The following is a 14,822-nucleotide window of genomic DNA, read 5'->3' as shown; positions in this document are numbered from 1 at the left end:
TCCAGAGAAATTATGCTTTGAAGTAATTTTTGCAGAAAAAAATTACTGTAAGTTTTCTTTGAAAACACCTTCCATAAATCTCTGTATATCTAGTCATCTAAAGTAATAACTAGTGAAAATGTGAAACATTTTAATATACCTTGTCATATGCTACTAAATTGTCATTACAGGGACCAGAAGATCACAATTGTCTATTTTCTTTTGCAGTTAATCATGACATTATTCATATAAAGTCCTAAAGATTCTCCAAACCCTGTGACTAAACCAGAAGGCTAAAACATTTTTTGCCCCAGTTCTTTAAAAAATAGGTCCAACCCCAGGAAAACAAAACATTTCCCAGTAGTTGGTTAGGATTCCTACAGGCTAGCTAGCCTCAGAAACAAACATTTAAGTAATAATACATTTAAGCACATGATTCATACATTTAAATAACTAATTGAAATCTTAAAAGGGTTACCTCTAAAATGCCTTTCTTCTCAAGACACAATATCTCCCGCTACTTTCCTGAAAGTGAGATGTGGTAGTTCAGTAACTTTACCTACATCCTATTATGTTCTCTGCAACTTCCATTTAAGCATCAGAGTCCTATTTTGCTTTGTAAAAGCAAGAAGACACCTCAGATTCGTAAGCTCATTGTCCAGCAAAGAATTCATCAAGGGATAGTTTACAGTAAGCCTAATGGCATGTAACAGTTTCAGTGAGCCAGAGGGACACAATCTGTCCCCTCAATGCTTCTAAACAGTGAAGTTTTTATTTTCCTTGACAGTGGCACATTTATTTCTCATGTAGTCTGTCCTGTATTTTGCCAGAAATGTAATTTAAACTATCTTCTAATATTTACAGATGATCATTAAGTTAAAACAATAAGAATAACTAAGCAATGTTTGTTACGCTGCTTTGTATATAATCAAAATTATATGTAAAGTGAAAAAAAAGAAAGAACAGTTATATTTTCCCAGGAGGCAAAGGTAGGAGAAAGAAGGCTTAGTGGGTAATTAGCATCTGACAGTAGTTAAACAATGAAACATATGCCAAATATGTAGACACCTAAGTCACTGTCATAGATAGGGACTCTTCTGTTTAAGGGACTCTTCTGTTTAAGTCCCTTTTGAAAAAAATTAGGATTTTGATCCAAATTCTTCTGATCCTTTTTTCACATTTTAAATCACCATCAAACTTGGCATGACTCTATGGTTTAGCTGAAAGTCATTACATGGTGGTCTTGGATTTAAATATAGCTGAGATATGAATAGAAAAGATGAAAATGGACCCACCTAGCCGGATCAAAATTTGGAGTGTGAATTACCCCATGTTGAAGCAGTTTCCAAATGAAATGATTAAATTGCGGTGAACAAAGGTCAAATAAATTTATATTACCCAGATAAAAAGATCACTACAGGATTATAAACCTTTTATAATTTTCAACAAATGTTTAATCCATCTGAATGAGTTGAATTAGATCACAAAGAACAAATTACAAGACAAAGGTCATTTCTGATCTTTTGAATTCATTCAAACATTTTCAAAAACCACCAGAGATACCAAGGGGTAGCTTTTAAGACAGGAAATGAAATGATACACTGACTTGAAGAAAAAAAATAGGTTTTGGAGAAAGAGAAACTTCTTTTTTTGTATAACATATCTAAATACTGAAAGATGTTACTATTAAAATTCATACAACCTAAATATTTAAAAAGCTTGATAAGTAACTTCAGTAATTACTAAGCAAAGCCAATCGCTTTGAAAAAAGGAGTAAGCATTCAAATGCTTGTATGCCTTCTTCAGACTATGGCTTCTCCAAGCTTTATGGGTCTATCTAAAAATGGATAACTCAACCCTCAGGATTTGGAATTCAGAAAAATAAAACTTAAAGGGAAAAACATGCAGAAACTTAATACAGAATTCTTCAAAGAATGTGTGTGCGTGTATTTTTTTCTTTCTTTCCATAGAAGTGATTCTGGAATAACCATTATGAATATGATGAGACTTGAACCAGCCCAGGGGAAGAAGAAAAAATTAATGACTCTGTAAGTACAATATCACATGTTTTAAAGATTCTGTTTAGTCTGTTGTTCCAGAATCCCAGTTGAAGACATAGTTTTGACTCTGAGGAAAACGTATTCTTTTTCACCACCTAGAGGTGTGCTTCGATTATGACCAAGATGGTTTCTGGTTTATCTCTAGTCTTTGTTGCCATATTATAAAAAAAGTATCGCAATATTGCATGGAAAATAAATTGGAAAGACAGAAAAATAAGAATAAAATGATAAACATTATATCACTACTGTCTGATATGAAATTCTGCTAAGAAGCGTGAATAATAGAATATTAGAGCTGGAATCAGGAGTCCTGGGGTCAAATACTGGCTCTACTACCTGGCCATTTAGTAGTTGTTCTATCCTAGTTATATGACTTTTTCTCTTTGTACTTGAGTTCTCCAGTATGTATAATGGAGGTTAACACCTCACATATACGTGTGAAGATGAAATATTTGTGTCAGTATTTGGCATATATTTTACATTCAACAAACACTAGCTAAATTGAAATCATCACCATAGGAAATATGCAAAAATAAAGCTTCCACTGACTTATTTTAAAAAGAAAAGAAATTCTGTAACAAAAATAGGAATATTTTGTAGAACTCTAGATAACTAAAATGGCAAAGGCCAGGGGGAGAAATGAAAACAAATAAAGAATTGATGAAATAAAACCATAAATAATGGAAAATCCCAAGTTTTCTTCATATTGAGAGGGATGAAACTCCCAGGATGATGAGTGAAATGCTGAACTCCAAGATGGGTAGTTTACATGTTTTTAAAAACAAATTTTGGTAACATATTATACTTCATTTTGGCATCAAAGACTCATAAGCTATTAAGAAAGGGGAATGCCATGCCTCTCAAAATAAATGTGAAAGGATGTCACCACACCCTTCCCCCCCACAAAGACACCTAACTGTGGCCATTTAAAACAGAGTGCTAATGAACCCACAGTCAAGGGTCCCTGCACTAAAGGTCACCTTTGTTCTGATTTAGAGCATCGACCTCCCCTCTGTCTAGTCAGTTTTGTGTGCTATGGGTGTGAAACAACTAAGAAAACAAAGTTTATAGGTCAATAACACTGTCTTTTACAATTAAAAAAAATAAAAACACCTTAAGCCAAACACCCTTCCATAATCTGGAAGGAGAAAATGTTATCTTTCAAACTAGACTCAAAGAATTAACAACCAAGGATAGCTCTAGATGGCTCTTTCACCATTCTGAGTTCTTTACGCCTATGTGATTCACTTTGGCTGGCCAATAATATATCTACAAAGCTATATATTCTCAACCAATGTAATGAATGTAAAATCTTAACCTAAGAATCTGAACAGAAAATAAAAGTCCAAAATGTAATCAGAAAGGTAATTCTAGATCTTGTAAATGGACCTCTGCTTCTGGCTAAGGGGAGCAACTTGTCCGAAATTAAAAAGCGCCAAGTGTAAAGGCAAAATGACACTCGTTACTAGTTTTTCTAATTATATAATAAAATCTTTAAACTCAAATGGACCTTAGAAGATTTACCAGCCAAATTTCTGGTTATTAATAAGGGACTGGAAGCCTAAGACATTTTGGCCTAAGTAACAAGTCTAGTTAGTCATTAAAAGTACCCTACTCAGCCCTTCTGGTGCCCAAACTCAAGGAATGCTAACTCTCTTCCAGGAATCTTTTTCTTATTTTGCAGCCCCATGATGAGTTGTCTTGAACCAAATGATGGTATACCTACAATAATAATTCCTTCTCAAATCATGACCAAAATATTAAGACTGAGTGGGAACTAATTTCTTATATTTTCTTGGCATTAGAGATTTTTAAGTTTTTTTTTTTTAATTATACTAAAGTATTCTTCCAAACAATTTAGCTCAGGTTTCTGGACCCCTACCAGATTAATTTCAAACTTAATTTGAATAGAAAATCACCTGAAAGCCATTAATTGATTAGGATGTTTGAGGACTTACATCAAAATTTAACCTAAGTTGATTAAGTAAATCTTAATTCATAAGAAGATGTTGTTGTGTGTGTGTCCATGTGTGTGTTGTTTGCAATAAAAAGATTTCTGTTTTACGTAACTATAGTGTAGTTGAGAGCTAGCAGAGTTCTACATTCTGTTGAATATATATGTACTCTCATGTAAGGGGAGAGCATTAGCAAAAACTCAGTTGCTTTGACTCTGAAAACATTTAGGACAGAAAAATTACACAAGCATCTTACTCTTTTTGCCAAGAGATATTTTCTACCTTTACTCCAATTCTTTTCTCTAGTCAGAAAACACTGAGTGGAAAATCTTGATAGTCGTCCAGGAGAAATTAAAAGAAACAGCGGGATCTCTGTGCCACCATATCAAAACCACAAAGATACCAAAATTACCTTAACATCAGCTCCAGTTTTAACAACTCCCTCTGCAAACAAACTGTTAGAGCCTCATTATTTGGTTTCAACCAAGGTAACTTTGGCCTTCCAAAGGCTCCCGAAGTCTATAAATATAAAGCAGGCTTGCAGGCTTGAAGCAAAATTCTAAAATTATGCATAACATACTTAGGATTAATATAAGACCTGACATTCTTCCATACCTGCAAGTTTAACTAACATTTCTTACCAAGATACTAGGACACTCAGTGGCAATCACAGTACCTTTTGCACCAGATGAAATAAATTTTGCCTTGTGAGTTTATTTCCCAGCAAAGCACAGTCCACATCACAAAAGTATGGTGTGTAACACTAAAATGAAGAACTAAGCCCCAAGTTCAGTAGCACACAGGCTGAAATACAAGCTACCTTTCCCTTTCAGAGCCCACTCAGGGAACCGTGTACTAAAGCTGCAAGGTGCATTGCAAAGGCTGCCTGTCCCATGCCTCAGATATCTGTCCCTTACCTTGTCTTAGGCACTGAGAACCAAGATGCCCATGCTGGAGAGGACTGCCACAGTCACCACCTCCTCCTCCACAGTTAGGGGGGAGCATTCCTCGAGAAGGAACTCATTGATCAATTTCAAAGACAGGCTGGGCAAACCAGATCCAGCTGGAGTTAATCAGCGTCCACACTGCTAAGATGTTAGGGAAGAAAACCAGTGAGCAGAGGCCTCCTCAGCCTTGTCTCTGAGAATCTCAGGGGGTAGGTGAGGAGAAAAGGTGGATTTCCTCTGCCTGGCTGGCACCTCCGACCTGTCTGAGCCTTTATTTAACACTAGGAGGCCTAATGGGTGTTCCTGTGCACATGCAGATCTTATTTCCTGGGCATAAGATCTCCCATAGTTGATCTAGCTTTGTAGGAGAGGGTGCTTGGGGAGAGGGAGGAGTTTACAAGAGAGACAGTAAAGTTTTGCAAACTCTTCACTGTAAGAGGATGAAGATGAAGAAGGTGGGAGAGAGGAAAGATTTTGATTTCCAAAAAGGTTAACTGGAGGAAAGTGTACAATCCCCCCGCCCCACACACACACCCCAATTGTACTGAAAGGTAGAAGACAGAATCTGTTAACCCCTGCTTTTGCTTCCCCTCTATTCATGACAGTAGAAACTTCGGATGTCTGGACTAGGCTAATGGCAATTTATTAGGCTGATAGAATTTAATCTTGCCAGAATCGTTAATGCCTCCAAAGCCAAGTTGGCTCCTGTGCTCCCCAAATAATTTCAGATTCCAAAACCTTGCTCTTTGGACGAGAAGAACAATACCAGGCAAAAAAAATCGCCCCAAAGGGGGTTGATTCATAGGCTAGCCTAGCGTTTGTTTATTCACGTAGCAAAAGCTCGACTCTGTCAAACTCATCAGTGGAAGACAGCATCACCCCAAATCACGCGTGTCGTGCTCTTTCCCCCCCTCCCGGCCTCCTTGACTCAAGTAAAGCAATAAGGATCAATCCATTAAGACCATCCCCCCTCCGCTTTCCTCTCCTCAATAAGGGACAACGCTGAGCATGCAGACAGAGACCCTCTGCACGAAATGCATATGTGTGTCTTTACAATCGTTGTGCTAATGAGAAATCCTCACTCCTGTCCCCGGTTGGCTGAGCCGCCCCAGCGGGTTTCTTCGTTGCGGCGGTCATTTGGACTGTTCCACAATAGGGATGAGGAACACATGGTCGCTTCCAGGGAGTCAGAGAGTCACCCACTGCAGTGACCACACACCGAGCGCCACAGCCCGTCCGGCTGTCCGAGGCTCTCCACCCTTCCCAGCCGCGTGCCCGACGTTACTGGCAACGACGGCCCCCCTCCCCTGCCGCCAGCCGTGCAGCAGAGGCCGGGGCTCCGCAAGCCGGGCTGCAGAGCGCTCACGCCGCGGCAACGGCGGCGGAGAGCGGGGCCCGCCCGCCTGCTCACCCCCGCGTCCGGAGCTGGGCTGCTGGCGGCTCTCAGGGGCACCGGGGCTCCCGGCTCGGCTCCTGCAGCGTCTCGGGGCCGGCCCCCTCCCGGCGCGGGTCCTGCGGCAGCCGCTCTCCGCACCCCACCAGCCCGGCGGCAGCGGCAGCAGCTCCAGCCGCGCTGCCCCTCTTCATACTTCTCTGATGGCTCCTCTCGGTGCTGTTTGGGAAAACGATTTTTTCCCCCTGCCAGAAACAGATTTCCTACATTTCATCAGTCCACATAGACCGAGCGGAAGTAAAATGCTTACTTTTTCTGGTGGACAGCAAACGCAATTGACACTGATTTACCCTTCAAACGGGGAGAGATTGTATTACAAGCCCTTGGCAGCAATTCCGAGGTTGGGGCCAAGCTCCGGCCCCCTCCCGGTCCCCCAAACACTAACCTAAAGGGCGGGGGAGAGCGGTGGGGAGGGGATCATATTTAACTCGGAGGTTTTAACAAAGTCAGTGGCTTTAGCACAATATTAAAATTGGGTGTTGGGAAGGTTTTGCTTTCCTGGTCAGTGATTTTGCAGACTCGGAGGCGTGAGCTTGCCAGTAACTTGGGCCACTCTTCGTTAAAATTGAACAATTTGATTTCTTACAACTCCCTTTAAATATCAGACTTTAGAAGAGGCTGTATTTCACGGCTGTTTTCGCTTTACAAAAGGAAATACAGTTCCACCCTTCCTTCTCTCAGCCTCAGCTCAGTATTATGTTGAATGTCATAGACAATTTTCTCCAACTGTTGTTTATTAGGGTATGTATTCTGAGACGAAAAGTCTCCCCATGAAGCAGACAGATGTTCAAGTGTCTGCTTCACCTCTAATAGACATGTGACCTCTTGTTGAGTGTCCTAATCGCCTCAGGTTACTACTTTCCGTGGAGTGTAGGTGAAAATGATCATACTTTTTTGTTGTTGTCGTTTCCATGTTCATCAGTTTCACAAGCATTTCTATCCAATGATCGTGTGGCACATGTATTCTAGTCCTCTCTTGGATATCATGTTTAAGATGGTGAGCAATGTACCAACACACCCAGCCCAGCCTCCCCTCCACCCCCCCCAAAAATAGAAACTACCTGTGGATGGATAATAGCAAACTGATGTGGGTAATTTTAGATATAACTGAAAAAATGCATTTTGTACTTATTGCTTTCATCTGGAAATGGTTATTTGCTCTAAAACAGCTAGAAACTGCATCAGTTCTTTGGTTGTAGTAGCGGTGCAAATAATGAAGAAGGGAAGAAAACAGATGGAAAAGTTTGCTGGCGCTGAACTCCAAGCTTTTTATTTTAGTTCAGTTGGGTACTGCAGTTAGCTCCATATTCCTCCTTAGGCTTCCCGGAAGAAAGGGAAAAGAGCCATTCCTCATTTTAAGGAGAAACAGCGTTATAAAAAGGCCTATCTTACTGCTTAGATATACATCAACGAGAACAACAAAACATACAGAACACGTTACTGATGAATTTGAGCAATCATTCTGATAATAAAAATTTTCAAAATTTAACCAGATAGATCTGAGTGTTACTACAGGCCCAACAAAGAACTCTTAGTTTCTGAACCTATAAAATTTAAGTAAAATCAAACATCCTTGATAATTCTTCATGATCAAAATATCAGCAGCCAATAAATGTTAATTTCAATATCTTCAGGGTATAAGAGTTCAAAAAGTTTAACACCTAGATTTTCAAAAGCTCATAGTCTCCTTTCTATATAAATATTCTTGTCACATTATTCAATATTGACATTATAAAAAGCAAAGTGTAAAGACAATATTTTTGTTGATTGAGGGACAATGTTAAACCCAGTTTGGGAAAATAAGGAGGCTTCCAGAAGCTTTGGGAGAACATAATCATTCAAATTACTCCCTTTCATGCCCCTTTCTTCCAGGTATTTTTAATTTTAAATTCTGCCTTATATCAGATCCTCTTTCCTTTTTAGCAAAAGCCAAAGGGATAATACTAGGAGAAATACGTATTTTCTCCCTTAGCATCTATGAGTTGTGCTGAGTATTCTTTTGGTGACAAAAGAGAAGTAATACAAAAGATTTCTGAAGAGGCAGCAAAGTAGTGTTTTCATTTAAATTTTTTTCAGCATTTGTAACAATTTCCATTTGATCTTTATTTTGTGTTTTTTAAATCAAATTTATACTTATGTATTCCAATTAGTCACTTATAAAAATTTGTCAGAAAATCTTTTCATCCAAGAATTTTCTTGCCTTGGTCTCAACCTAAACATATTTGTCTTAGGAAACCATAGTGCAACTGACTCAATGATAACCTCCCTGATGTGAGGTGAAGGAAGCGAATGCCTCACCTAACGGGGTGAAAAATGTCTAAATACATTCTTGAAACATAATGGCATAAAAAGGAAAAGTCAAGCCAAATTTAAAGAAAACATAGTATTGTTTTCCTTTTTAAGTTATCACAGTTTTGAAGACTTTATATTAAGAATTCCTGGGTTACTATGTTTTTCAGTGTTCTAAACCTTCAACATTGTCTTCAATATGAACTGTGCCTTTTTCTAAATGTAAATATATATATGTGTGTATATATATGAATATATATGTTTAAAATGAGCAATAAAAGTATTTTTTTCCTCATTTATAGGTTAGCCTCTCCTCACCCTCACCCCTCACCCCCCACTCATGGAAATAATATAAATGCACTTATTCTGAAAAGTGGGACAAACCTTCAATAGATGATGGAGATTATCAGGAATTTTGAAATAAATTATGTGGGAAGAGACACTAGATTAAAGTAAAATAAATTTCCAAGGGTGACCAAGACATTCTTATATCCCTAAATAGCTTTGAAAGGGCACTTAAAGATGGCAAGTGATAGCTTTAGAAGCAAGTGAGAAAAATGCTACAGAAAGCAGCATGAAGACATGTAATGGTGCTGAAGAAATGCATAAAGCAATGTAATAAGTGAAAACATTTATTTATGTTTTATTGAAATAGTTTATCAGTGATGTAAAATATGTTGGTATTTCCCTACCTAGCTAGCATCTTGGCCCATGATACAGGCCTTCAGTTGACTTACACTGAAATAAATTTTTTTAAATCACATAAGGCAAACAAAATGGATTTTATAAGTTCTAGTATGGAAATTACAAATACTGTTAGGGATAAAAAGTCAATGCTATTACTTTTTATCAGTATTCATGTATAAAACTACAAAGAATGAATTAAATGGGAGAAATTTCACAGGAAAATTCAAGATATACTCTCAGTTTGATATGCAACTTTAAAAAATCTATTGCTTTACTCTCAACGGAGAACTTTAAACTTTATAAGTACAACACAACAGTAGCACAGATATCTGTTCCCTACTGGGAAGACGCATATTTTTGCAAACTGTGTGTTATATATGACCATATGTCTTCTAATTTTTATACAGGGGATAGATTGAAATCATTTTATGAAATATGCCATCTATCTTGTCTAGTTTTAAAATATCCTATGAAATATATCCTGTTATGTGATTTTTCTTGTGTAGGTTGGAGTTGTGCTTTTTATTTTTCCAAATATTTGTGTGGCTTGTTTCAAAATCTTTTATTAAAATATCATGCCATCCTAATTGCAAGAAGCTCGAACTTAATATGAATGTTTAAGATAAAATATTTTTACTTTTATAACTTTCTCTTTCTTTTACACGACTGTCATCTCCAGTATCTAAAATACCATTGAGCATAGAGTAGGCACTCAGTAAATAATTGTTGAATGAACAAATGACCATTATAGAAGAAGCTAATCTCTTAAGAAGCTTACTGCTAATTGGTTAGATTTTTATATATTGTCTTTAATTTAATAGTTTGGAACTTGGAATAGAAAAATAATGTTAAAATAACATTATAAATGATGGTTTCATCCCCAAGTTAGAATAATTTCATCTGGTTAAATGCAACTAGAGTTCAGTAAAACAGATGCTTGCCTGTGTGCCAGGCTTATAAATGAGGTCAGTCTGTGTCACTTGTCACTTCATTAAAAATCAAGGTTGACTTGGACTCAAGGTTTAATCATAACCAATACTATGAGTGCAATGAAAAGTAATAGAAAATATTACTACTTCAGTGGCTTTCAAACTTTTTTTATTGTGACCCACAATAAGAAATACATTATGGAACAGACACATAAAAACACACTCAGACACACAACCAAAACATGGTTCACAAAACAGTACTTACCTTCCTCAGTTAATGCACTCTGTTATTTTTCTGTTTGGCTTTATTCTAGTCTTTTCTATGCCATTCAGTTGAAAAGAAATGTTGTTGGGGAATTGCTAAATTTATTTCAAAGCCCACAATTTGAAAAAGAAATCTGACTTAGCAACTAAGCTAAGGAGAAGATTCATCAAAATTGAGGTAGGGCATCAATGAACAGATGGTTTCATTATAAAGAACAAAACAGACGTGCATATATATTCTCAGAGGTAGATGATGTGAAGTCCGTCACAGTATCCCAAACATTGTACACCTCATACCTCCATGTCCTTGCTCATGCTGACTTGAATGATCTTCACCTTTAACTTTCTCCCTTTGAAGAAATCAGATTCATTCTCCCAGGACCAGCTTAATCGTCATCCTCTTTGTGGTTCTCTTGATCTCCCTGACAAAATATTGCTGTGCCTCTGGGTCCAGTGCTCTGGGAATTTTTCCATTTCTTTTATATCTCATTTAGGACATAGTATCACAATTATTTTCGTATGCATATATCTCCTCTACTAAACTGTGAGTCCCTGGAAAGGAGGAACTAGTTACCTAGTTACCTAGTTCAAGTGCTCAGCACAGCACCAAACCCAAGGGTGTTGAATGATTGAATGAGTAAATAAATGAACCATAAAACCACTGAATATCTGAAAGGGAAAAATCGGGTGTCACTGGGTGTTGGGACAGATAGAGGAAGGAAGGACTATGCCCATCAAAAGGGAACTAAATGGAAATTCCTCTGTAAAGATGGCACCAGCTATTAATTTTGCATCATTGTGAACAGAAAAATTTACATTATAGGTGAAATTTTACTGTCACATTTCTTGGGACTCTATTGCAGGTAGACCGTGGTCCAGTTATCCATTTATTTTTAATCCTGATAATGATAAATTTAGGATTACAGCTCTTCCTCCGCTTATGGTGGGGTTACATCCCGATAAACACATCATTATAAGTTGAAAATGTCGTAAGTCAAAAATACATGTAATATACCTCACCTACATTAAACATGCTCAGAAGACTTACATTAGCCTACAGTTGGACAAAATCATCTAACACAAAGCCTATTTTATAATAAAGTACTTAATATTTCATGAAATTTATTGAATACTGTGCTGAAAGTGAAAAACAGAATGGCTGTATGGGTAAAGAATGGTTGTAAAAGTATTGGTTGCTTACAGTAGTGATCACATGGCTGTCTGGGAGCTGCGGCTGCCCGGCATCATGAGAGAGTAACGTACTGCATATCACTACCCTGGGAAAAGATAAAAATTCAAAATTTGAAGTCTGGTTTCTACTGAATGCATTTCACTTTGGCACCATCTTAAAGTCAAAAAATCATAATTTGAACCATCATAAGCTGAGGATCATCTGTATTTTGTTGAAGGATGAGAAAACTTGCTGAAATTTCCATTACTGAAACTATAACTTAGTTCACAAACATGGAATCTTTGCCACTGCTGATTTATATGAAGCATTTAGAGAAATGGCTCTTAAATTTATCTCATCAAAGGGCTTTTCTAGTACCAAATAGTAGACCAGGCAATAGGCCAAGAAAGGTAGCACACCTAACTCAAAGTGAGAGATGTGGAGAGATACTCTGACACCAGGAAGGGGTCAGGGTCGGTGGGGCTTCTCTTGGCAGAAGGAAGTGTTGCCATCCTGCTGCTGTCGCCAAAGCCACTTGGACTCTAGAGCCATTTGCAAAGAGATTTCACCAGCCATTATTCCCACCAAAGCTGCCAAGGAAGAGACATATTAAATTGTACTAATAATAGTTACCGCAGTTGAAATAATAACTAAGAGTCCAGATTTGGAGACAGATAAAACCAGGGTCAAGTTCTAGCTTCTCCACTTACTTGCTGAAAATTATAGGCAAATTACTTAACCTTTCTAACTATAAGTTTCCACAACTGTGAAGTGGGGTTAACAAATAGCCCCTCTCATAGGCATGTCTTGAGCATTATATAAAATAATACATGTAAAATATTTAGTTTACTGTCTGACATACAAGTGTGAAATTAAGGTTAGGTATTTTATTATTAATTGACGGCCTAAATCATCTTATTTACTCATTATAATAATTCCCTGGGATAAGGAAATTCTCATCATTAAAAATACAGAAGATCAGCGAATTTTATGTGTCCTTTCTCTGAATCTTTCTCTCCTCCCCACTTTATGACATTCCATTTTATACCCTTTTAGATATCCATGTTTTTTTCATTCGTTATTTAATCATTCATTCTCCACTTCCTCTGTGTAATTTTTTTTTGATTTGTTACTCCTTTTATTTAAGAGGCAATTTCAAATTATGAATGGGAAATTAATTACAAAATACTACTGATGATTTACAAAGATATCTTGGTTATTGCCTAATACTCTGTCCTTATCTTTATAGAGATTGGTTTTTTAAAATAAATATTCTGGTCCTATGAAAAGCATTTCAAATACCATGTACTTCTATGTAATAGTCATCCTATTTAAATGTTAATAAAATCTGTTTGCATGTAGATTAAAAAAACCAAAACATGAAAATATCAAAATGCCAAGTTATAATACAGTGTTACAAGTGGATTAAAGAATAAAATGAAGTCATAATACCAAGGCTTTTTTCCTAGTTTATGAAAGCTTCAGTTTAGTGAAGCTTAAATCAAGACCTAAAAATATTTGGAATTGTAACTAAGTTATAAACAAATAAATGGTCTGCTCCCAGAGATCAGGAGTCTAATTGGAATTATTGACTCTCCATGGGGAGTCATTCTGAACCTCTGTGTAATTTTTTTTTGCGGTACACGAGCCTCCCACTGCTGTGGCCTCTCCCGTTGCGGAGCACAGGCTCCGGACGCGTAGGCTCAGCGGCCATGGCTCACGGGCCCAGCTGCTCCGCGGCATGCGGGATCTTCCCGGTCCGGGGCACGAACCCGTGTCCCCTACATCGGCAGGCGGACTCTCAACCACTGCGCCACCAGGGAAGCCCTGTGTAATTTTTATATAAAGATGAAGTTGCAGGACCAGATCATAGGTTAATAGGAAAAATGAACTATTAAACTGCACAGGTTAAGAGTCAGATTCATGTCTGAGTTTGACTGATTTGAAAGTCTGTGTTCATTTCCCTCCTTCCGCTCTTCCTTCTTTCCTTCCTTCCGCTCTTCCTTCTTTCCTTCCTTCCTTCCATCCTTGCTTTCTTTTTTCCTTCTTTTAAGGAGGGGGGAGAGTCTACACATTAAATAAATGTATGCTAAAATGTTTAAAGGTAATAATAAAATACTCTGACAAAAAAGTTAAATCATGTTTGAAAAGAGGAGACTGTTTCCGTCAGGTACCCTAACTCAACCGGATGAGCTGCCCCTGGTGCTGAGGGTTCCACATCACATAGAATTACGTTAAATCCCTTACAGCAGTGTGAAAAAGAACTCACACTAAGAACACAGCAGAAGACATTGAGAAAAAGCTTTTGAGCAGGAAAAGTCAAGAGAAGGTTTCAAACTCTACGTGAAATTACCTCTTTTCTTTTGGCTTTAGCTGCAGGAGAGGACAGACGAGAGTCAAGGAAGGCATCTTCCTAATTGGCTCCTGCAGCCTGAGCAGACTGAACAGCCCAGAGACTGAAAGATGTTTATTATACAGAATTGGCTCATGTGATTACGGATGCCAACAGGTCCCAAGATCTGCAGGGTGAGCAGGCAACCTGGAGTCCCAGATCTGATGATGTAGTTCCACTCGGAAGGCAAGCAGGTTCAAGAACCAGGAAGAGGCAAGGTTTCAGTCTGAATCTGAAGGCAGGAAAAGGGTAATGTTCCACTTCAAAGTCAGTCAGGTAGGAGAAATTCTCTCTTACTCTGGGGAGATTCAGCCTTTTTATTCTAATAAAGTCCTCAACTGATTGGATGAGGCCCATTCACATTAGGGAGGTCAATCTGCTTTACTCAGTCTACCAATTTAAATGTTAATCTCATCCAAAAACATTCTCACAGAGACACACAGAATAATGTTTTACCAAATATCTAGGAACCCTGAGGCCCAGTCAAAATGACACATAAAATTAACCATCACAGGAGAAATAGGTGAAAAGGAGCATTGGTGCTGATTTAAACGCTCCGTAATCCTTAAGACTTTCAGCAACATTGTGGAGAGGAGGAACCAAGACAGTGGAGTAGAAGGACGTGCTCTCACTCCCTCTTGCGAGAACACCAGAATCACAACTAGCTGCTGGACAATCATCGACAGGAAGACACTG

At 38.0% G+C, this 14,822-nt stretch overlaps 1 protein-coding gene across 3 annotated transcripts in view; it reads right to left on the bottom strand.

Annotated features, from left to right (window-relative positions):
* The window catches only part of GAS2 (growth arrest specific 2), a 119,668-nt gene extending 112,964 nt beyond the window's left edge, over window positions 1-6,704 (bottom strand). For 2 of the 3 annotated variants that reach the window (XM_082660954.1, XM_082660956.1), the window contains exon 1: window positions 6,645-6,704. The gene's annotated coding sequence lies outside the window, so the exon portion shown is untranslated. Of the gene's footprint in view, window positions 1-6,352; window positions 6,459-6,644 lie in introns of those variants that run through there. The other variant, XM_082660955.1, reaches the window with a different exon arrangement.
* Between the last annotated feature and the right edge of the window lie 8,118 nt (window positions 6,705-14,822).

This window comes from Grampus griseus (assembly GCF_964374135.1).
Source record: "Grampus griseus genome assembly, chromosome: 8".
NCBI lineage: Eukaryota > Metazoa > Chordata > Mammalia > Artiodactyla > Delphinidae > Grampus > Grampus griseus.
This window is presented reverse-complemented; position numbering and strand designations above follow the sequence as displayed.